This window comes from Saimiri boliviensis, chromosome 5, assembly GCF_048565385.1.
Source record: "Saimiri boliviensis isolate mSaiBol1 chromosome 5, mSaiBol1.pri, whole genome shotgun sequence".
Lineage (NCBI taxonomy): Eukaryota > Metazoa > Chordata > Mammalia > Primates > Cebidae > Saimiri > Saimiri boliviensis.
The window spans coordinates 19,230,376-19,253,222 of record NC_133453.1 but is presented as its reverse complement, the minus strand read 5'-3'; positions in this window follow the sequence as shown (position 1 = coordinate 19,253,222).

Genomic DNA, 22,847 nt, shown 5'->3' with positions numbered 1-22,847 from the left:
ACAGCTGATTCATATATTTCTAGCAGAATGCAACAAGCAACCTCTTGGACCAGACAATTCTATTGATTTTTTCTTAGTTCTGTTTATTCCATGTCATTACTTAAACCAAATAGCAAACCAAGCAGTTATAACCTTCTGTTATTGACCCCAAAAAAAAATGCTACATAGGAAAGAATATGTTAAGAAAGAAATTAATAGCAGATTAATACATTTATCAATGTAGCAAAATATTGTCAAACTAAATAACAGAAAAGGAGACTCTCTAAAATAAAATAATATTTACTCTGGAATGGGTATTGCAATGAGGAATAAGCATGCCATAGTAAACTGTGTGCATCTGCAGGGAGGCAAAACAAGACGAAGCTTCTTAAAGAAAAAATGAGGATTGCGTAATTGTTTGAGATAATTATCCTTGACTACAAGGATCAGTAACAAGGGTGGCGCCAGTACGAGGTTAGATCCGCAGTTGCTGAGCAGATGTCCCTGCCGATGTATTTTGTGTGTGTAAGGTTGCAATGGCTTTTTTTTGTAGTCTTTTGTGGTAGTTCTTGTTATCAGACATGCATGATGAGAACACACTCTTAATGGCCTTTTCCAACTCTATTTGTCAGGGTTTTTAACACGAGTGACTCCATTTTGATTCTGACAATTTTCACAATATTTACAGATGATCGTTTAATAATCACTCAAGAGAGAGTTGTAGATTTCTTTCTAGTTTACTGAATTCTTCCCTTTTAAGTTGCCACAGAAATTTATGTGCTGATGCAAGCCCTGTGTGTGACATTTAGGCCCACAGACACTCATGTGATTCTAGAAAATGTCTCAAAAAAGGGACCTGGAGTTTCATCCCTTGGCACTGCTGCAGTTTAGTTAAACAGTGGTGGCCGAGCACAGCAGTTGCAATTCATTTGGTTATGATTCTTCTGCTTCATCATCAATCCAGGAATTGAGCTAGTTGTAGAAATTCAGGTCTAGTCAATTCTCCTAAATGTCTAAGATGTGCACAACAAATTCAGTTCCTCCAACAAGGGTTAACCTTCGCCTCTTCTCTGTGTGTTTTTATACATTATGTATCTGCACTTTTGCATTAAGTGGCTATAATTAATATAATTTTGTTGGAGGCTAACTAAAATAAAAAGCCCTATCAATTAAGAATGCATAATATTTCATCTTAAGAAACACCATCTTCTAAGCATTAATGTCTTTAGACTATCATAAATAAAACATCAAGGAAGATGCTTGTGCATAAATCTTTGACCACATCACTAATTAATTTTTTCTTTGGGATAGAACTTTTGAAAAAAATTCTGTCAAATTGAGAGATAGTAAAAATGTCCTCACTTTAATTTGAATTTTCCTTCTTATTAGAGATTAAAAATTTTGCATACAGTATTTGCCACGTGTATTTCTTCTTTTGTGAAATATCTATTTACATCCTTTGCTTATTTTTATAAGTCTTATGTTTTTAATACCACATTCAATTGCATGTATGATTTGTAATTTAAAATAGGATTCAGAGAAAGGAAGTTTACAAATATATGAGTCATCATCATCATTAATTATTTCTTTAAATCTTCTTAAAGATATACCTTTTAAAATATCTCTAAAAATTTTTTGTTGAAATGTCATTGAGAGCACCAGACAGGTGTTCAAAATATCTTAAGATAGTGTTAGGCTGCCACCTAGCATTTCAGTGTGGAACAGCCCAAAACAGCCACGGAAGGTTTTCCCATATTCAGAACATAACGAATACAGTAAATACAAAAAATGTCACCTTATGTCCTGAATCCAGAAAGGCTAAAAACTAATGTCAATGAATGCAAAAACTAGGACTACCACAGACTCGGGGACAAGGTATTCTATATATACATATCATCTATATTTAACACTTGTCACTGTTTGCCTTCATTGAAATAAGAACACTACTCTGAAAGTCAAGAAAACTTGGGATCTCACTTGAAGCTTACTGCTAACAGATGTAGTGATCTGTCACAGCACAATGAGCCCCACCCCCAGGACTCAGTTTTTCCGTAAAACATGGCAAGACAAAGGAAAGCAGTCTCGTTCCTCGCCCTCTGCAAGAATGCCGCTTAGTGGTGCATCTCAGAGAGGACTGTACGCTTCTGGGGCCACAGGAGCTGTGTAAGGTCAGATATGGGATTGTTTGCAAACTCGGCCTCTTCCTGGTCACCCTCCCCTTCATCTCACCCCTTCTCCACGCGATGGAAAGCACTTTGCCAGGTGGAAATGCTTGACCATACACCTGCGGTCTAACTGGAGAGCCTTAGAGAGGGACAAAGAGGTGAGGATAAAGGACCTTCCTTCCCAATCAGCCTGTCTACAATGACAGTAACAATAGTTCAGGTCCTATTATCATACAGTGTCCAGTGCCCATACAACATGAACTACTCATGACAACTTCCTGATCTTCTGAAATTTCTCACCGATTCACCTCTGCCTTCTTCATGGGGAACACATGCCCTTCATTCTTTCGTAGGCTGCAAATATTTTTCAAAGCATAGTCTCTCATCTGCTCTTCTCTCCTCATACTCTCACCTTCAAAGGAATTACTTCTTTACACATCTTAAATTCTTAGGGTTCAACTGAAAAACCTTTAACTCCTGGGCAGAATTCCCACTTGAGTGTCAGTGATGTGTGTTCAGCTGTCTGCCGGAATGTTTGATGTCCCATCCCCAAAACTATCCCCCTTCTTCACAATGTATAACCAAACACTCACAGAATTGAAACAGTTTTGTGATGCAGCTGTTTCTCCTGTCCACTGCTTCCTTTCTGTCCACAAGGGACTCATCGTGGTATGCACCATGGTAATGCTATTTCTTTAGTCCTTAGCTCTTTTAATCCAGATCTTCCCCAGGCAGAAACCCACTTTTCCCAACTATGCAACAGAATCTTTTCCTATATGAGCCCCGAGGTGAGCATGGTTGCGAAGCCCTGCTCACCTCCACCCCGCATGCACCTGCCAAATCAGATGTCTTCAACACTGGCTTCATTGCTGTAAGGCCCAAATATTCCTGTTAATCTTTTTCATTCTTCCCACCCTGCCCTGCCAGGATTCCTGTGTTCTAAGCAACTTTATTTCAGTGGGATCCTCAGATCGTGCCAATTAAAGACTTGTTACTCAAAAGTGTGATCTGTGAATCAAAAGATATTGGCATTATCCAGGATCTATTTGAAAACGCAGACTTCCAGGCTCCACCCCAGAATTTTGAATCAAAATCAGAATCTAAATCTCAACAGGATCCTTGGGAAATTCACATGCATGTGAAAGTTTAAGGAATACAGAATACACACCCCCCCACCCTCCCTGTTTTTCTCTCACTTCACCTATGTATTCCTCAATTTTACATTCACAATCTAAAATTATCTTGTTAATTTATTTTCCTTTCTATAGTCTGCCTCATCATATTGGAATGCAAGCTTTATGAGAGCCAGGCCCTCATGATATTCACTGCTGTGTATTTCTAGTACACACTTAATAAATAATTATTAAGTAAACAACTTCCAAGCCCATTTCCTTATTCTCACTTTTATTTATGACATATCTGCAATCCACCTTGCCTTTTCTCCCCCTTTTCTCCTCTTTACATATTATTTATCTGGCTGGGTATGGTGGCTCATATCTGTAATCCTGGCCAAGGATTTGGGAGGCCAAAGTGGGTGGAACACCTGAGGGCAAGAGTTCGAGACCAGCCTGGCCAGCATGGCAAAACCCTGTCTCTACTAAAAATACAAAAATTAGCCAGGGGTGGTGATGCATGCCTGTAACCCCAGCAACTTGGGAGGCTGAGGCAAGAGAATCACTTGAACCCAGGAGGCAGAGGCTGCAGTGAGCCGAGATTGCACCACTGCACTCCACACTCCAGCCTGGGTGACAGAGGGAGTCTCCTTCTCAAAATAAATAAATAAATAAACATTATTTATCAAACAAATTATAGTTTCTCCAAAAAAAGACTTTTCCAAACATTCCAAGCCTCTGCCCCTGAACTGACCCTGAGAGGATCAATTCAGACACCAAATCACACACTCACTTCAAGTGCTTTCTGTGTATATGTGTATATGTTCTGTCTCTCCAACCAAAATGTAAACCTCAGGAGGGTGGAATCTGTGCTCTATACTTTATTGGTATTTCCCAGAATTTACAGCAGGCAGGTAAATGCATTTATTCTGTGCGAAAAGAAAGACTCACCAAAAGAGTCACAGAGAAAGGCTAGAAAACAGAAATCCTAGAAAATGGTTTGGACAAATCTCTTTACAAGAACAGTGAATAGACTTCAGGTGAGTCCCTGTAGCAAAGGCGTGTTATTTAATTCTTATAAGTTAATCACCTCATTTATGAGTTGTGTTTTACATTTTAATATTATTATATGGTCTCATAGAGATTGTTTTAAAATTATCCCTTATCCTTGAATGAAATTTGCATCTAACGTTATGTTTAGAGATTTCATACGACATTTTTGCTACAATAAAGATTCAATAAGCATGAACTTCACTTAGGACACATCAATTCCTAACTTCCACTTTGTTCATAAGATCTTCCTAGTTTTGAATTTGAAAATATGGCTAATCTTCCCCATGGTGGGGTATGAACTCTTTATGCAGGGATTCTTTTTCACGGTATTAGTGAGGTTTTAAGATCCCAGACATACATTGTTCCATTTTCCTGCCCATTCCTACATTGTTTGTGGCACACATCCCACATACGCCAAGAAGGCTGATTAGTTAATCTGTCAGTCTGATAAAGTGTTTGGAAATGCCCTAAAGAGTTATTCAAAATAACAGTTTATACCACAGACACACTATAAACTGGAAAGTTTCAAGCCTTAAATACTCTCCCATACCAACTATCTAACTTCACTAAGGTTTTCCATCTTCAATATCTCCAAAGTAGCATTTAGCATAAAATATTTGCACACTTTCATAATGTTAAATAGAAAATACCTTCATATTTTAAAAAGGAAAAGAAAATTGTCATGAATAATAAAAATGTTACTAAAAATGAGGTGCAGGGTAAGATGGAATTCTATGCAGACACAGATTACAGAGGCAAAAAAAAAAACAACAACAAAGCAAACATGAGAAAAATACACTGAGCTCCATAATCTTGGTTTCCAATGCCTTTGATTTATATCAAAGCCAAATGTGGTTCATCCCTTACTAATCACTTATCTGGAAAGGAGAGAATAAAAACATTATTTTTTTTGTTCATGCCCAGAATGTAAATGAAATTCAGCAAAGAAAATTAAGTCAGTCATCCAAAGACTCGAAAATTTTCTTTCCTACGCCTCTGAACCAAGACTTAGATATTGTAAAGTTCTGATAAATCACTCATCTGATTACAACACACATTCTAGTTGTAAACTGTCCAGACTGGTTCAAGTTCTTTCAAGTATGGGTTGAGAATAGGCACTTTCCTTTAATTATTATCTGTTTAAGTTGTGTTTCTTATCAAAACCTCAGAAACATGTTAATGCTTTGTTTCCTGAGCAGTATATGGTGACTGCTTTTCTCCCCGTTTAGGATAATATTCTCTAAGGCCTCCTAAGAGTGGAGAGAACTTCTAGAGCTGTGGTAACGCTCTGCCTTAGTGAGTGGTTCAACTCTTCCTCACTTTGCTGTCAAAACAGGTTCTCTCGTGATTTATCATCTCATTGGAGTCACTCGCCTCTCCACTCAGACACTGCATGGTGACCTTGTAAATCTGTCCTAGGTTGGCTCACTTGTCTTGATATTATATATACTCTATGTATACGTATTATATATTCTCTATGTGTATGTTATATAGACTACATGTGTATTTTTTCCTTGGCAACACCAGTTTTAAAATTTGAGTGGAAAACCTGAGACAGAGGTAAAAGTGTTCATCTTAATGTGCAGATTTCAAGTAAACAGCAGCCTAACAATATGAAGGATGATACTTAACAGAACATTTTAAGGTAGGTATAAATGAAAAATTGAAAAGAAAATTAAAGGAAAAGAAAAGTTGAATTAGTGGCTCTGAAAAGCAAAAAAATATATTTTGATTTGCTTCTAGAACACAGTGCCTACTTCTTAAATTTTCTTTTTTTCTTTTGATGAATAGGTTAAACTACTACTTGCATACATAGGCCTTAAAAGGACTAGTATAACTTGCAAAGAGTAGTTGAATTTATAATTTAGTCTACAATCCTAGAGGAACATGATAACCTGATTCTTTGTATATTCTTTGTCCACAGGCTATAATCAAAATTACCATAATCATTAAGAAAAATTATTTGAAGACTCTATAAATTTTAATTAATAAGCTAAGGATTTCTTAACTCATCAGAGCACTTCTGTCAGGTGGGGCAAATTTTTAACTAATGATCAAAAGGAACCTTCAAAACAAGGAGACTAAGAGATAAATTATAAATCACAGTGAAAGGGTAACAGATATAGCTTCCCCCACCTTCAAATTCAAAGAGCTACATTGAAAACTCTTACCTGTGCCCCCCGAGACAGTCTAAAATGCTACCCTTACTAAAGTACCCACTTGATCTACACTTGAAGACCCAACCACTTCTGATAGTAAATTACTTCTGTGGATCTGATCCACATGAGAAATTTTCTATCCGCTCTGTTCTCTGCCTGAAACCTGGAACTACTTTCTAAGAACATTCTCTGGAGAGGAAGTGATATGGTTTGGCTCTTTGCCCCGACTCAAATCTCATTTTGAATTGTACTCCCATAATTCCCACGTGTTGTAGGAGGGACCCAGTGGGAGATAATTGAATCATGGGAGGACAGTTTCCCCCATACTGTTCTCATGGTAGTAAGTCTCACGAGATCTGAGGTTGTATCAGGGTTTTCCGCTTTTGCGTCTTCCTCATTGTCTCTTTGCCTGCTGCCAACCGTGTAAGACGGGACTTACTCCTCCTTGCCTTCTGCCATGATTGTGAGGCTTCTCCAGCCATTTGAAGCTGTAAGTTCGATTAAACCTCTTTCTTTTGTAAATTGCCCAGTCTCGGGTATGTCTTTATCAGCAGCATGAAAACAGACTAATACAGAAAAGAAATAGGAAGAGAGAAAAAGACTAGACATCTGAGTTACTGAACAGTGTGTCTTCTGAGATTCTTGCTTAGAAGACTCTATTTCCAAGGACAGACATAGTTAAAAACTAGGGAAGGAGGCCCAAGATAAGCGAGTTCAGCAATCTAGCCTAAGGTCATTTCACAGATGTGTGTTTCTCCTTTTCAGAAATTAAAGACTTACATAACCAAACCAAAAAGACTCAGGGTCCCTAATGAATACAACGAGAGAAAAATATTTGCCTCAAAATGCAAACATTTTAATTGATATTTTTAATTGATTTAATTTGCTAAATTTACAAACTAACAAGTTTTGACTCTTCCAAAGGACCTGGCTTAGATAAAGCCAAGAATTAATATAACAGCTTGTTGCCAAGGGTAGATGACACCCGTCCCCTGCACCCATAATCAGCTACTTTTTCTAATGTGCAAGGGGACCTTCTTTACTTTCTATTGTCCCTTCCCCTCTATAAACACACAATACCCCACAGCAAGATGTGAGATATGGCACATAGGAATGGAAGGTAAGATAAAACAGTCATTTTCTCACAGCACCGGAGCACAATTGGTATGTGCAATGTGGGCACAGGCTGATGATGGGAAGCTCTAAGCAGCCGTGGTGGAAATTCAGACAGAGACAGATGCTCACGGAGTATCACTGCCCAAGGGGGGTCAGTGCTAGCATATGAGTGACCCAAGTAGGCTGGCTGAGGCAGCACTAAAGCAAAGTACAAGGAACAGGACCATGACCTCAATTCAGAAGAGCAAGCCTGACCACCAGCAGAAAAGGGGCGACGAAGGAAGTAGATGGGTGATTGACACACGAGACAGCATACCATCTTCCCCCAACCACACCTTAGGGTCTGCAAGAGAATGTAAGGAGAGGGAAGCTCTGGAGTTGTATCATGGGACGTGCGGCCATCTCTCTCTCTTCCACTTCTGTGTCCTCTATTATAGAATGGTCTATATTCGCTGTGTCCACATTCTCCTCTCCCATTCTCAAATCTCCTCTCCAATTAGGCTGTCTCTGTCCATGGAAACGGCTCAGGTCCATCCAAGCCAGCCATGGGTCAAACCCAATGGTCACTTCTCAGTCCTTGCCTTCCTCCCGTCTCAGCCCTATGTGTCACAATGGGTCCTCTCTCTTGCTTAATAAGCTTTCTTCATTTAGTCTCCAGGACACCACTCTCAACCCACTCATTGATGTACATCCTCATCTTTGCTCAACCGTATCACTTCCCTGACATCTGGAGCACTTCAGGGCAGTGTTTGGACTTCTCTTTGCATACTCACTTTCAAAACCATCTTGGTTAGTCCATAGGTCTTAAATATGTTAAAGCCTTCCCAATTTAATTCTTCATGCCCAAACTCTCTCTTGAATACCAGATGCAGATATCAAAATGTCCACCTAACATCTCCATTTGGAAGTTGAACAGACATCTCAAAGTTAATGCATCTGAAACGATCTCTTTATTTCTATCACTGCCCACACACCTAAAACTCCCCCTGCATTCCTCTAGCTCTTGGAGTCTAGCTATGTAGATACTCAGCCAAAAACTTGGAGTCATCATTGATGCCTCTCTCTATGTCACACCTCACATCAGCAAACCAATCAGCTCTTCCTCATTATTCAATCTGCCCACTTCCCACCACTTCTATTGCTACTTAATCCAGGCCATCATATTGTAGTTGCTTTTGTACTGGTCCCTTTACGTCCACTCTCATCCTGCTATAGACTGTTCCCCCTATAGAAGTCTGAGTAATCCTTATAAATAATCCCAGTATGCCATTCCTCTGCTTAAAACCCACCCACTTAGAATATGATTCAAAATCATTATTCTTGCCTTCAAAAACTATGTTATCTGACCCTTAGCCAATTTTCCAATATAATTTCCTACTAATTTTTCAGTAAGCCCCACTTATACCGGCCTTCTCGCTAATTATTTTTTTTTTGAAAAATCCATACACACGCCTAATTCAAGACTCTGCACATACTGTTCTCCTGCCTGAGGCATTCTTCTCTCAAATCTCTACATGCTTTTCTCCCTTGGCCTTTTGGGGCTCTGGTCCCTCACCTTGTCAGAAAAGCCTTCTCCCAGCCTCTAGGAAGCAGCACTTCTCCCCACCCTCCTCTTACCTTACTTTGTTTCCTTCCTAGTACTTTCGTCATTTAGCACATTAAATATTGATATGCTTACTATCATACTTCTCCAACAAGAATATAAACTTACTAGTCTACACCATTGTAGACAAAGACCACTGCAATTAGAGACAAAGACCATTGCAATTAGAGAAGCCATTATTAAGATTAGCCAGCAATGGAGTTCAGGAGGCAGGTTCTGAGACCCCAAAGCCAAGCACCAACTGGCCTTGGGAGCCTCCTGCAGCCATATGTTCCTTTTACACCCCAAAGGTGGCATTTCATACTCAAATGCCTACAGACAATTATAGTAAAGCAGGAGGAAGGCCTAGAAGAATAAACTGGAGAGAGCAGGCCTCTTCCAACTGGGCAGCCACTCAGCTGCAGGTCATTTCCAGGCAGGAATGTTGGGGTGAAGTGATATTAGCATATTGGCAGCTTAGCTGACAAAATTCCCTAGGTTTTGACTCATCTCTTGACTCCTGATTCTAAGGAGTGAGTTTGCTGTCCTTTGCCTGTATGGAAGGGAGCTCCTCTTACCCCCACCCTTTGAGGCTATCACAAGTCGGCCTGTGGCTTCTGCCTGAAGGCCACCCATTTGCGAACTTGGGTTTAAAGCAATAACTGTCAGCCATCTGTCACAGACACTGCTATGCCACAACCAGTTTTGAAGTGTATCACAAATGATTTGTTATTCTGCCAACATTAAAGGACCAACATTTGCCAATTATTTTCTTTTTAGTTAATTATATTGCTTTTGATCGTGATCATGCCTTTAGTATTGTGTACTTGCATTCTGATATTCATCTTCGAACTGGAGAGGCAAAATTGGTGAAATTAACACACAGAAAATTAGAACTATCCTATCTGTGGGGTCTGTGCTGCATGCTAACATCATTTCTTATGTCTACCATGATAGAATTTAAAAGTTTGAGAACAGTCACTTTTAAATTACCCTGTAAGAGTGTGTAATATTTTCCATTAAATTGGGACTCAAAATTTTAATTATATATGAATTTAGTCCCATTAAGTAGAAAGAAACGCCTTGGCAGGAAATCAAGCCAGAACACTTAGTCTGAACTATAATGTCCCTGAAAAATAAGCCCTTAATACTTTTTCAACTTTACCTCCCACTCTAGACCTTTGATATCTGCCACCAACTACCAGCTTGTACTTTTCACGTTTTTATATCCAAACCCTGGCCCTTGGGATGCCTTACTCCTGGCATCTATTTTCTCTTTTTCACTCCTCTTATTTAAATCCTAGCCAGCCTGCAAGGCTAAAGTGATTTTTATTTCCATTATAAACTCTTCCTTCACCCCTATGGCCCACAGAGATCTGTCCTGTCTCAGAGAGTCTAAGATTATATCAGTATCAAGTATTTGTTATGTGCCCTGATGGGCAGCTGTCTCCTCATGTAGCAGATAGGACAAAGAGGGCTAACCACGGGGGTACCTCTGAGCAGTTCAAGGAACGGGATGTAGCAAACGTTAGTGCCTTCTTCATGGCCCTTTGATGACGTCAGAGGTCACCTTCAGCTTGACAGGCTAGTTCCCATATGGTAATGGTTTCTTATCACTAGCACAGCCCCTGCACAGGACCCACCAGAAATGTCAGTCAGTTAACAGCCTCAGAAGCAAACCTCATTGAAGAATGAGAGTTGGTGGATTAGTATCCCAGCTTCCTCACCCCTTGGTGCAAAAATCCTGAGCTGTGCTCCACATAGTACCCAGAAAATCCTTAACGGGATTGAGCCCAGTTGCCCAGAATAAGGACTTGGTTGGTCCTCTCCCTTCTCTTCTGCTATGGCCTGAATGTGTCCCCTCCAAAATTCATACATGGAAATGTAATCACCAATGTGGTGGTATGAAGAGGTGGGACTTCTGGGAGGTGATTAAGTCTGGAGGGTGGAGCCCTTATGAATGGAATTAGTGACCTCATCATTAGTGCCCTAGTCGTTTTTGCCCTTCTATCCCTCCCACCATGTGAGGACATGGCATTTGTTCTCTCCAGTAGATGCAGCAAAAGGCACCATCTTGGGAGCAGAGAGCAGGCCCTCACCAGAACCAGACACCAGATCTGCCAGAGCCTTGACATAGACTTGCCAACCTCTAGAACTGTGAGAAATCAATTCCTACTACTTGTAAATTACCCAGCTTACGGCATTTTGTTATATCCACAGGAACATACTAAGATACCTCCTTCTCCATGTTTCTCAGTATTATTTCAGAAATAAACTACTAAATAAACTACCTAAATCTTGGGGCCTGCTTTTTGGAGGACTCAAGTAAAGACATTCCCTGATGAAAGTTTTACTTCCTTGAAAACAGATCTTCTGTCTTCCTGCCCTGTACAGAACCTTGCATGGACTCTTGAATGGGAAAATACTCAACAACTCTCTGAAATCCATTGAGTAATAGAACTTTTAAGTGATTTGATCAAAATTGAAAAAGATTTCAGCACTTTTGCTTTTGTCCCCCATCCCTTCCTATCTAGTACCCATAAAACAGGTCTAGAACATGACAAATTTCCGATCCATTTTCTTCCCAGCCTCAGGCATAAGGAAGAAGGTTGCACTAAGGGAAGCCCTATAAGAAGCATAGTCTCTGACATGGATCTGGGCTTATTCATTCACCTTTTAGTGAACATTTAGTCAATCTATAATGCCTCAGAGTCTCCTCTTCACTAATTCTTTTAACAAATTGTGAGACAGTGGGCTTTTGGCCTTTTGAAAAAATCCTAAACCTCAAGGAACAGGTTTGTGAAGGAATTTTTGAGAATTGAGAAATACGAATGAATTACTTAGTATTCAATTTGGCTGACAGTAACAGAAGACCCAAAATAAACAAGATACTACTTATTTCTTTCAAAAAAGCTGGCAACAGGTGGTCCACAACTGGTAGGGTACTCTGCACTGTCAAGAACTCAGGTTCCTTCTTTCTTTTTGCTCCTCAGTTCATTATTCTATTCCCTAGGTTATCTCCATCTAAGATAATTGCTCCAGATCCAGCCATCACATCCACATTCCAGGTGGCAGGAAGAAAAAAAGACACAGGGAAAATGCTGCTGCTTCCCTTTAAAGACACTTTCCAGAAGCTGAACAGCCTTGTTTTAACTTACACTGTATTGGTTAGAACTTAGTCCCATGGTAATCCTCAGCTTTACGGGAGGTTTCATTTCAAGCAGCCTTATGCCAAGTTAAAATTAGAGAGTCTATCGCAAATATTTCTACATTAGAGGAAAATGGTCATTGGTAGACAATTAGCTTCTCTCTATCACAACGATTATATCACTAGAATGGCAGCAAAAGCTGCCGAGATCAGAATCTGATGTTAGGAAACAGGGTGTGGACACAGCACGTGAAAAGTGGGTATGGATTATCATGCAGAGGTCTTTATTGACCCACTAACAATTTCATGGTCATAGGATGAGAATGGGGAGAGGGAATGAAGATGGGATTTCTACATGTAGATGATCTCTCAGTTCAAGTTAAGCTCATACTACTGTGTTATGTGTATGCTTCTTTTGATGATACAGTTATCAAAGAAGAACACTAAAACTAGAAATTATCAGAACTGAATCTAGTGTGACTCATGAGAGAAGAGCCTGGGTGTAGTGCTCAGAAGAATTACCCTGAACATTCCAAAAAGAAAAGAACTCCAGAATCCCAGATCATATACTCGTTTATAGCAGACTAAAAGATCATATTCTGAGGGACTCTAAGACCAGTATCGATTTAAATCAGCTCAAACCCTAGGCAGAGGCACCAGAATTTTACCACTTACAAATGGGTAGACAGCACAGCAGTTGGAATTTGTCCCGTCTGTTATCCTGCTTCCAGATGACATATTGAAAGCAGCATGGATTGCAAAGGCTCTAACCTCCTTATGCTATAGAACGTCTGCACCTCAGCACACCAGGATGACCAGGGTTACCACTCTGTACAAAGCTGCAGGAAGAAATGCTCTTTGAAAAAGGACGCACAAGAAATGCAAGAAGACAGGCTTGTAAGGAAGAAGATTGAAGAACCTTAGAAAAATCAAACAGAAATCACAATAATTTTCCTCTTGTTTCTCCTGGAGTCCTAGTATTAAGAGATTCTGTGAGCACTGAAACTGCTCCATGAGAGCCAGGCTAGAATATTCAAGTTCCTTCTGACCTGTGAGATGGTATTGGACCCACCCCAGATTCCCATCGACCATCCACATTACAAATGAATAGATTCCTAAGAGTCACCTCCTCAGCTGTCTTAGGAAACTCTGTAAGAAGAAACAAGATAAACGGCACAAAATAATTATTGTTAAAAGGTTATCAGTTGCTCTAAGAGAAATGCGAACATGCTAACATCACCCCAAAAATCATCATTAGTAAATCACTGAAGAATAAGTTTTATTATCCTCTCTTTGCAGTTTTGCTTGGTCAGCCCGTTACACACCAACCAGTTTGAGCTGCATCAGATTTTATGGGTTTCCCTCTCCTTTTAATTAACTTTAAAATCTTATTAGCCCAATTATTAGCAATATGTTACAAGGCACCAAGACTGCAGCTGTGAATGTGTCTTTATTAAAAAGGCGCTACCATGAGTTAAGAAACTTTCAGTATTATTATAAACTCTATAAAGGCTAGAGAGATAATTCAGTTTGCAAATTGGTCCCAATTCAAACTTGGCAAGGGAACACAAATTAGGTTTGAATTAATTTGCTTCCTCCTCCCATTCTTCCCTCAAAACATGTAATTCCTATTAGCAATTAGCATCAGTAGACTTTACACTGGCACTTGGAAAGGTGTACCAACTCATAAAATAAGAACCGAAGGTGTGATGTTATTTTAACTTAAAAATTTATGTGTGAAGTAGGAAGAAAAATGTGCTTTTAGATATATCGTTCTTCCTAAGGGACACATAAATTACCCAGAATTTTACCCAGCTTGAAGAGCTAGTATATTGTAAACTGCTCTCTCCTTTACAAACCAGGGCATTCTAAGAGGAACAAGAATGAATTTGTCATAGACTCAGTCCCACAAAACCTTCTAAATATAGAATCTGCTTGCCTTTGTTCACAACTGTTCCATTCTAATAGTTTTAGCAAGGGCGCAAACAGTAGGTTCCTTTATTGAAAGTGGAACTGTATCTTCGGGTGTAGAATATTTTGAAGGCCTTTTCAACGCAAAATAAAAGAAAATGCGAAACCAAAGAGCTCTAGGGATCTGTCCATTCTAATCCAGGTTCACAGACAATCTGATCCAAAATATAAAACCCCAGGACCGCAGCTTTGCCTGCTACCCTTTGACACTTAAGTATTGTACTCCAATGCTTCTCAAACCTTAGAGTGCTTTGAATCATATTGAAACGTCTGGAAAATACAGATTCAGATTCCCTGTCCTTACCCCTGAAGAGTCTGACATGTTACATCTCAAGTGGAACACAGGAATTCTCTGGGCACTGGGATTTTTGGTAATTCTGAGCAAGGAGCCTTTGGCTCACACTTTTAAGAAACATGATTTTACTTTTTATGTGACTTGGGCCTGGTTTAAAAAAAATAGGCATAAACAAATAATTTTCTTTCTTCTATGATCTCCTGGAAGTGGGCAATTTGGTAATTATCAAAATTTCACAACAAATTTGAATAATATCAAGTAAAGTAAATTTTCTAGGCCTACCAATTTTATTTAAAAATATTGCTCCATATGGATGAGTCCACCAGAATTGCTCAGAAACATACTGTATGCCCAGAAAGCAATAGGAAAAAAACAAGTCTTTTGTACAGAGACATCTAGAAATATAGAGTGCCTACTAGCAGAAATATCTATATACATGTATACATATATGTGGTATACATACATGCATTATATACATACATATATATGCATATATACATATATGTAGTATATACATATATACATATTTGCAGTAATAATCTGTTCACCTTTATTACTAATCAAGAAAAACAAATCACCTTAATTTTAGATACATTTGTATATTTCAGGACTCCTACCATGCTCCTATGAGATATATCATACTGGGCCAGGCAGGGTGTTGGCTCAAGCCTGTAATCCCAGCATTTTGGGATGCTGAGGTGGGCAGATCACTTGAGGTCAGGAGTTGGAGACCAGCCTGGCCAACATGGTGAAACTCTGTCTCTACTAAAAATACAAAAATTAGTCAGGCGTGGTGGCGTATGCCTGTAATCCTAGCTACCCAGGAGGCTGAGGCAGGAGAATTACTGGCAGAATTGCTGGAACCCAGGGGGCAGAGGCTGCAGTGAGCCAAGGTTGCACCAGTGCACTCCATTTTGGGTGATAGAGCAAGACTATGTAAAAAAAAAAAAAATGAAAGAAAGAACAAAAGAAAGAAAGATATCTAATAGGATCTAGGATCCCTGGCCTCTAACCTACTAGATGTGAATAGTAGCTCTCTGGCCTCCTGGTTGTAACAATCAAAATTTCTCCACATTGACAAATGTCCCCCTGTGGGAAAATCAATCTCGATTGAGAACTGCTGTTTTCACCCTAATCCAACAATACCTATCAAACAATACCTATCAAGTGCTCATATGTACATTAGTATAACAGGTTGACCTAATGTGCTATCCAAACATGTCTAACCTTTACTATATGCCAGTACTATAATTTTTTTAAGAAGAAAAAAGCACCTTACATATTTGATCTTAGTCATCCTTATTAACTTTTTTATAGGTAAAAAAGAATCAGCCTTGCAAAGATTAAAAGACTTGCCCAAGGTAGTCAGGGGTGGAGGAGAGTTTCACACCCAGTGAAACTCCCAAACTTGTGTGTTTAACCACTTGCTCTCAATCGCCACCCATGGCAGTGTATAAAGTTAAAACAGTGATGTCTATGACTCCTAGGAGTTTTCACTCTAAAACAAGGAACACTAGCACAGGCATTTATGAAGAAAATAAGCACCAAGCACAGAGATTTGTTCAACAAATCAAAAGGAGACAAATTCTATAAATAAATGATATATAATAAACCTCATTAATTCTATTTAGAATTTGCTGTAATTCAAGAAGGAGCTGGACCAGTGTTGACCTTTCTACTATTTGCGTGCATGCACATACACACACACACACACACACACACACACACACACACACAAATCTGTGCAGTGACAGTACACATAGGGTTTCCAAAAGAGGGCTTAAGTGCCCCAGAAAACACATACACACCCACTTCTACCCAGCCCAGTTACCATCCATGTAAAAGCCACCTACTTGGATGCCTAGCACAAATGGTCCACCTGGCTATTGAAGGAGATCCTCTACTGGGCCACACTTTGCCAATGTATAGTGACAGTATCCACCTGAAAATAATAAAATGCCTTTTTTTTTTTTTTTGAGACAGTGTCTTGCTCTGTTGCTCAGACTGGAGTGCGGTGGCACAACCTTGGCTCACTGCAACTTCCATCTCCCAGGCCCAAGAGATTCTCCTGCCTCAGCTTCCCGAAAAGCCAAGATTACAGGCATGCACCATCATGCCCGGCTAATTTTTGTATTTTAGTAGAGCTGGGGATTTCACCATGTTGGCCAGGCTGGTCTCAAACTCCCGACCTCAAGTAATCCACCTACCTTGGCCTCCCAAAGTGCTAGGATTACAGGCGTGAGCCACCGCCCTTAGCAAAATAGCATATTTTTAAGAAGAGTATTAAGTTCTACTTCACTGCTATTTGAGATCTCCCAGCCCCCTGAATTCAGACTGCTGATCACTCTCAAAGACTGGCGGCGCTGGTGCCTCTCAACACAGCTGTCTCAGGAAGCCATCACAAAATGATGACTATTTATACTTCCTTCCCTACTACATCAGAATAAACAAAAACTTTAATTACAAATAAAATTAATAAAATTTAATATTTTTATTAAATTGGCATATTTATTTTATTAAGTAATCTATACATCAGCATATTTTTAACATTTCCAAAACTTACGCACTTCCTGTGTTTCAGGCACTGTGCTAAATGGTGGGGTACAGAGATGAACTAAACACGGTTTCTCCCCTATACAAGTTTGTAAACAAGTGAGGGAGGTAGATAGAGAGCTAGGTGAGGTCAGTATGTGCACAGGTGGAATGTGAGCTGATCAAGCCAAAGCCCAGGAGGAAGAGTTCAAAGACAGACTTCCTAGAGAGCTTGATTCTTGAAAGGTGACCCCAAAAAATTATAGGAGGAAATATTTCAGAATGGTAAAAGGTGATGATCTATGATACTGGAATTCTGGGAAATTTTTATTTTTATTTTTTATACTTTTTGGTATTTCTCAAAACTGCTCAATGAAAATGTATTTTTATACAGCTGAAAATGTATTAAAGAATAAAAAATAACGTATTAAAGGATAATACTGTTTTTAAAGCAAGTGAGAAGAAAGTGAAGGCAGGAAGTATAGACTATTATTATTTCTAGAAACTTTGCTTTTCAGGGAAGACATAAAATTCAAAGCAGGTAGAAGGAGATGCAGTCAAGAAAGGGACTCTGTCTCTCTCTTTCTCTCTCTTTCCTTTTTAAGCTGAAAGTGATTTGAGTATACTATAAGCTGTAGGAAAGATAGAGCTGAAAATACAAAAAGAAGAAGGACTAAGAAGACCTCACTCTAGTCCTGAAATATTTCGGAATCTACTTGCTCCAAAGAGCAATTTGGAAAGATTAGCATTAGATCAGAGAAAGGGTATCTCTAAAGAAGGGGTTGGGAGTGAGTATATCTACATACAATGTGAGACATTGATTCAGATCTTTGTCTGTTCCTCTGAGGTTACTGTACATGGAAGGGCTACAGGGGTTGCTTCCCATCATGAATGGAGTTACTAAATTTGGTAGGTTCTAATTCAACAAAGACCCCCATTCTCTGCCTGAGATTCCCACACGCCTTGGTGTGAGGAACTCAACTTTACAGATTTACCACGAGAGAATTAAGACAATTGCCACAATGTGTCAAAACACAATGGCTCTTGAAGTGAGACTTCTCTTCTCTCCCAGCAGGGCGAGGACTCTTCCTTATGCCACTATCATTGTTTCTAATTTCTATTTGTACCTTCAAGAAAAGGAGTTGGCATTTGGTTACTTGAGAAGTTTTCTCAATACTAGGCTTACATCTCCTGCACTGGCTGTTTGGAAGAAACGGGAAGATCACAGGCCAAGATGGTGCTAGGGTACAGCTTACTATAGAGAGATCCAGGGCTGTCTTCATACGTCAGAGATATCTTTAGCTTCCAGAATTAGATCAAATGGGATAAATGTGATGAAGACCACCACAACCTGGCTCAAAGAATTTAGGGTAGCTGAGGGCTGTGGTGGGAGGTCAACTGAAGATACGACTGAGTTCAACAAGCAATGCAGGGAAAATTTTCCAAGCTGCATTCCTCTTCTGTGAAGTCTTTTGGTCCTGCACTCACCCATAATGAACCTACAGGCCATGAGGTAGATCAGTAGCAATTCCCACCCCTTTCCCTTCTCTTGTCTCCAGCACCAGAAAAGCCAAAGGAACTGTGACATGAAGACCAAAGGGCCACTTGCCAACTCTGGCTCCTTGGCTGTCATCTGTAACTGCATATCCAGCCTGTGCTGGGAAAACAGAGCAAAGGGTTGGAAACTGACTAGAACCAAGTCTTCATATCTGAGAGTAGACTGTTTTAATATTTGAAATGATTAAAAATATGAAATTATATTAATTTGAACTTAGAAGTACTTTCTACCCAGTGGGAAAGATGGATTAAACAAAGCCTATTGCAGGCAATTTTTAAGGGGGACAAACATTTCATGCTTTATCTTAGGCAATTTTTAAGGGGGACAAACATTTCATGCTTTATCTTATGATGTGAGACTTTTCAAAATAATTATTATATCCATATATAAATGGATTCATATATACATGTATGAATGGACACAAATTAAGTACATACATATATGAATTAGGTTTTCATTGTAATGGCCACCAGCAAGGTGACTTGTGAAAAAAGACGTTTGCATAGTTTTAAGAGATTGATTCTGTCACTTTGTCTTACAGTGTTCTTGGAAGGAAAGATAAAATGACAAAATTGAGCTGTATAACTTAATCCTAATTTGCAAATACAATGCTGCTTTTGCATTATAAAAATCAAGATAGACATTTCTTAAAACCTAACAGTAGAAGGAGGCATTTTCCTTCTTTTTTCATAGGATAGTTGAAAAGGCACTTGGACATTCACCCACAGGTCTGACTGCGCTCCGAAGGTGGATTTGCCCACAGATGTGACTGCGCTCTGAAGGTGGATTCACTTTGTTCTTGCACAGCCAGGCCTTGATGGTTCCTGCCTCCCACATCTACCAGCAGCCCTAGCTGGGGTCTCTTGGTTCCCACTTGCTCCGTGTTGGAACCAGCCACCCCACTTTGGGGCTCCTTTTCTTTTATCTATCCTCTACCCTTCTTCGACAGTCATCCTCCAAGCACAAAGGCCTATTCAAATCACTTTCTTGTGAGAAATACCAAGTGACCTTCTGTTGTCCATAAGACCTTTCGCAATGTGGGCTTAAATTAACCTCAGCTTCCAGCTGCTGCTCTGCTAGTGCTTCCAACCTAGCGTTCACCCGTTACCCTGGTGTCCAGGTGGTAGCCATGATGAATTCTGGCTTTTCCCTAAAGACATGGTTTTCTGTGGCGGTGCGTGTTGGCCCAGCTTCTCTTGCCGCCATTCTCTGGTTAGCAAAATCCACCCTCCAGAACATGTCCTCTCCCGTTAGGAACCTTCCCATTCTCCACAACCCAAGTCAGTCGCTACCCGCTCTGCCACCTTCCGTTGTTTGGGGCATACTTGGATGTGATAGGAGGAGGTGCAGTGCATTGGGTGGGGTGGCAATCTCTGCCTGGGACCGCCAGCTACTTGTTCAGAAATGAATGCATAATTACATATAATGATACGGACTATGGCAGAAACGAACACAGTGCCAAGAAACAGAACTGAGATGGCACTGAGACCTGACATACATCACTGACTTGAATAGGCCTTTGTGCTTGGAGGATGACCGTGGAAGAAGGGTAGAGGATAGATAAAAGACCAGGACAGACAACCACCCCCAGCACACGGCAGGACCCTTCAGATTACCCAGGTGTGTGCCCTGGGCCACACGGGCAGCTGCCCTGTGGGGACTTACCTGGGATGGGTCCCCAAATGCCTGCCCCCAAGATGGGGGGTGTGGTCTTGCCCATCCTGCCCTCCTCCAGCCGAGGGACCCTCCTGGGTGCGTCCCCTTCCCACTGCTGGATCTGGACCTTTTAAATAAATAGAAATGGAATTTGTGAAAAAAAGAAAGAAAGAAAGATAAGGAGCCCCAAAGTGGAGTGACTGGTTCCAACACAGGAACAAGTGGGAACCAAGAGGCCCCAGCTAGGGCTGCTGGTAGCCATGGGAGGCAGGAACCATCAAGGCCTGGCTGTGCAAGAACAAAGTAAATCCATCTTCAGAGCGCAGTCAGACCTGTGGGCAAATCCACCTTCAGAGTGCAGTCAGACCTGTGGAGTGAGGAACAGGGTATCTGGAGCAGGGAGCACCATGCATAGAGGTTTCATGGCGGGTTGTGTGTTTTCTGAGAACAGAAAGAAGCCCGTGTGGCTGGAGTGGATGAGCACGGAGGAAAATGGTGTGAGATGTGGCTGGAAAGGTAGGTAAGACCCCAGCCTGCAGAGCCGGTGGGCTCCCAGAAGACTTCGGACTTTGTCTTAAGAACAATTTAGAGGCTGGGGATGACACAATCTATTTGTATTTTGAAAAAATTAGACTTCACTGTGGAATATTGATTGGAAGGAGGCCAGAGAGGATGTGGGGGTCTATTAGGAGGCCATTACATACAGGAAACAGATAATGGAAGCTGGAATAGGGAGTGGCGGGGCAGATCGGCAGAATTTGGGTGGGTTTAAATTGAAATTCTTACCGGAACTTCTACAAACCAAACAGAATAAGCACTCACATTAAATACTCAGGTGGCATTTAAAAAGGTGTCATCGTAGAGTTATGATTACTTTATGGAGCTTATCATAAAATAAAGTAGTTAAATGGAATCAGTTAAATTTTGCTATTTAGAAGAAAGCAAAGGGTGAAAATTTAAACACATAGTACAGTAGAAACAGTATAACTATATTTTAAACTGTCTAATTAAACGAGCATCTGTTACCTTAGAAAGCTCCAAGGAGACTCTGAAACAAAGAAATCAAGATTACAAAGTTTTAATAGCAGATCATTGCCTTATTTTCTAATGGCTTTTTGTGATATACTTTACATACCACGCACCTTACACATTTAAACATGAAATTTGGTAGTTCTTATTTATTCAGAGTTGTGTAATCATTGCCATATCTAATTCTACAACATTTTCATTACTTTAAAAAGAAACCCCATACCCATTATTAATTAATGACTATTTCTCCCCAGCTGCTCTAAGTGTGGGCAACCAATAATCTACTTCATGTTTTTATATATCTGTCTACTCTGGACATTTTATTTAAATAGAATCATACGGCCAGGTGTGGTGCCTCACGCCTGTACTCTCAGTACTTTGGGAGGCCAAAGTAGGTGGATCATTTGAGGTCAGGAGTTTGAGACCAGCCTGGACAACATGGTGAAACCCCATCTCTACTAAAAATACAAAAATTAACTGGGCATGGTGGCACATACCTGTGATGCTGGCTACTTGGGAGGCTGAAGCACAAGAATTGCTTGAACCAGGGAGGTGGAGGTTGCAGTGAGTCGAGATCGTGCCACTGCACTCCAGCCTGGGTGACAGAGGAAACTCTGTCTCAATAAATAATAAATAAATAAATAGAATCATAGGATTTTTGACTATCTGTTACTGGCACCTTTCGCTTAGCATAATGTTTTCAAGGTTGAGCCATGTTGCTTTGTGTATCAGAACTTCATTGCTTTTTATTACCAAATACCCCATTATATGGATATACCACATCTACTTATCCATTCAGCAGTTGATGGACATTTAGGTTGTTTTCAGTTTTTTGACTATTATGAATAATGCTACTATGAACAGTTAAGTATAACTTCGTAAACATCTGTTTTCATTTCTATTGGTTATATATCCCTGGTAGTAGAATTGCTGGATCACGTGCTAACTCCATGTTTAATCATTTGAAGAACTGCCAGACTATTTCCCAAAGCAGCTTCTTCATTTCACATTTCCATCAGCAGTGTATGAGGTTTCCAATCTCTCTGCATTCTCATCAATGCCTGTTATTATCTGTTCTTTTGTTTTTGTTTTTGTTTTTTAATTCTAGCCAGCCAAGCAGGTGTGAATTGCTGTCTCATTCTGGTTTTCGATTTGCATTTCCCTGGTGGCTAATGGTGATGGGCATCTTTCCATGCACTAACGAGCCATTTGTCCATCTCCTTTGGAGAAAGATGTCTAGCCAGATCCACGGCCCACTTTAAAATTGGATTATTGGCCTTTTATTGTTGTTACGAGTGTTCTTTTTACATTCTACATAAAAGTATCTTATCAGAAACATGATTTACAAAATTTTTCTTCCATTCTGTGTGTTGTCTTTCACATTTTTGATGGTGCACATCAAAGTACAAAACACTATTTTTCATTTGGATTATATCTGATTATCCATTTTTTAATTTTATTGCTGTGTTTTATCTTTTAGAAAAGAATAACT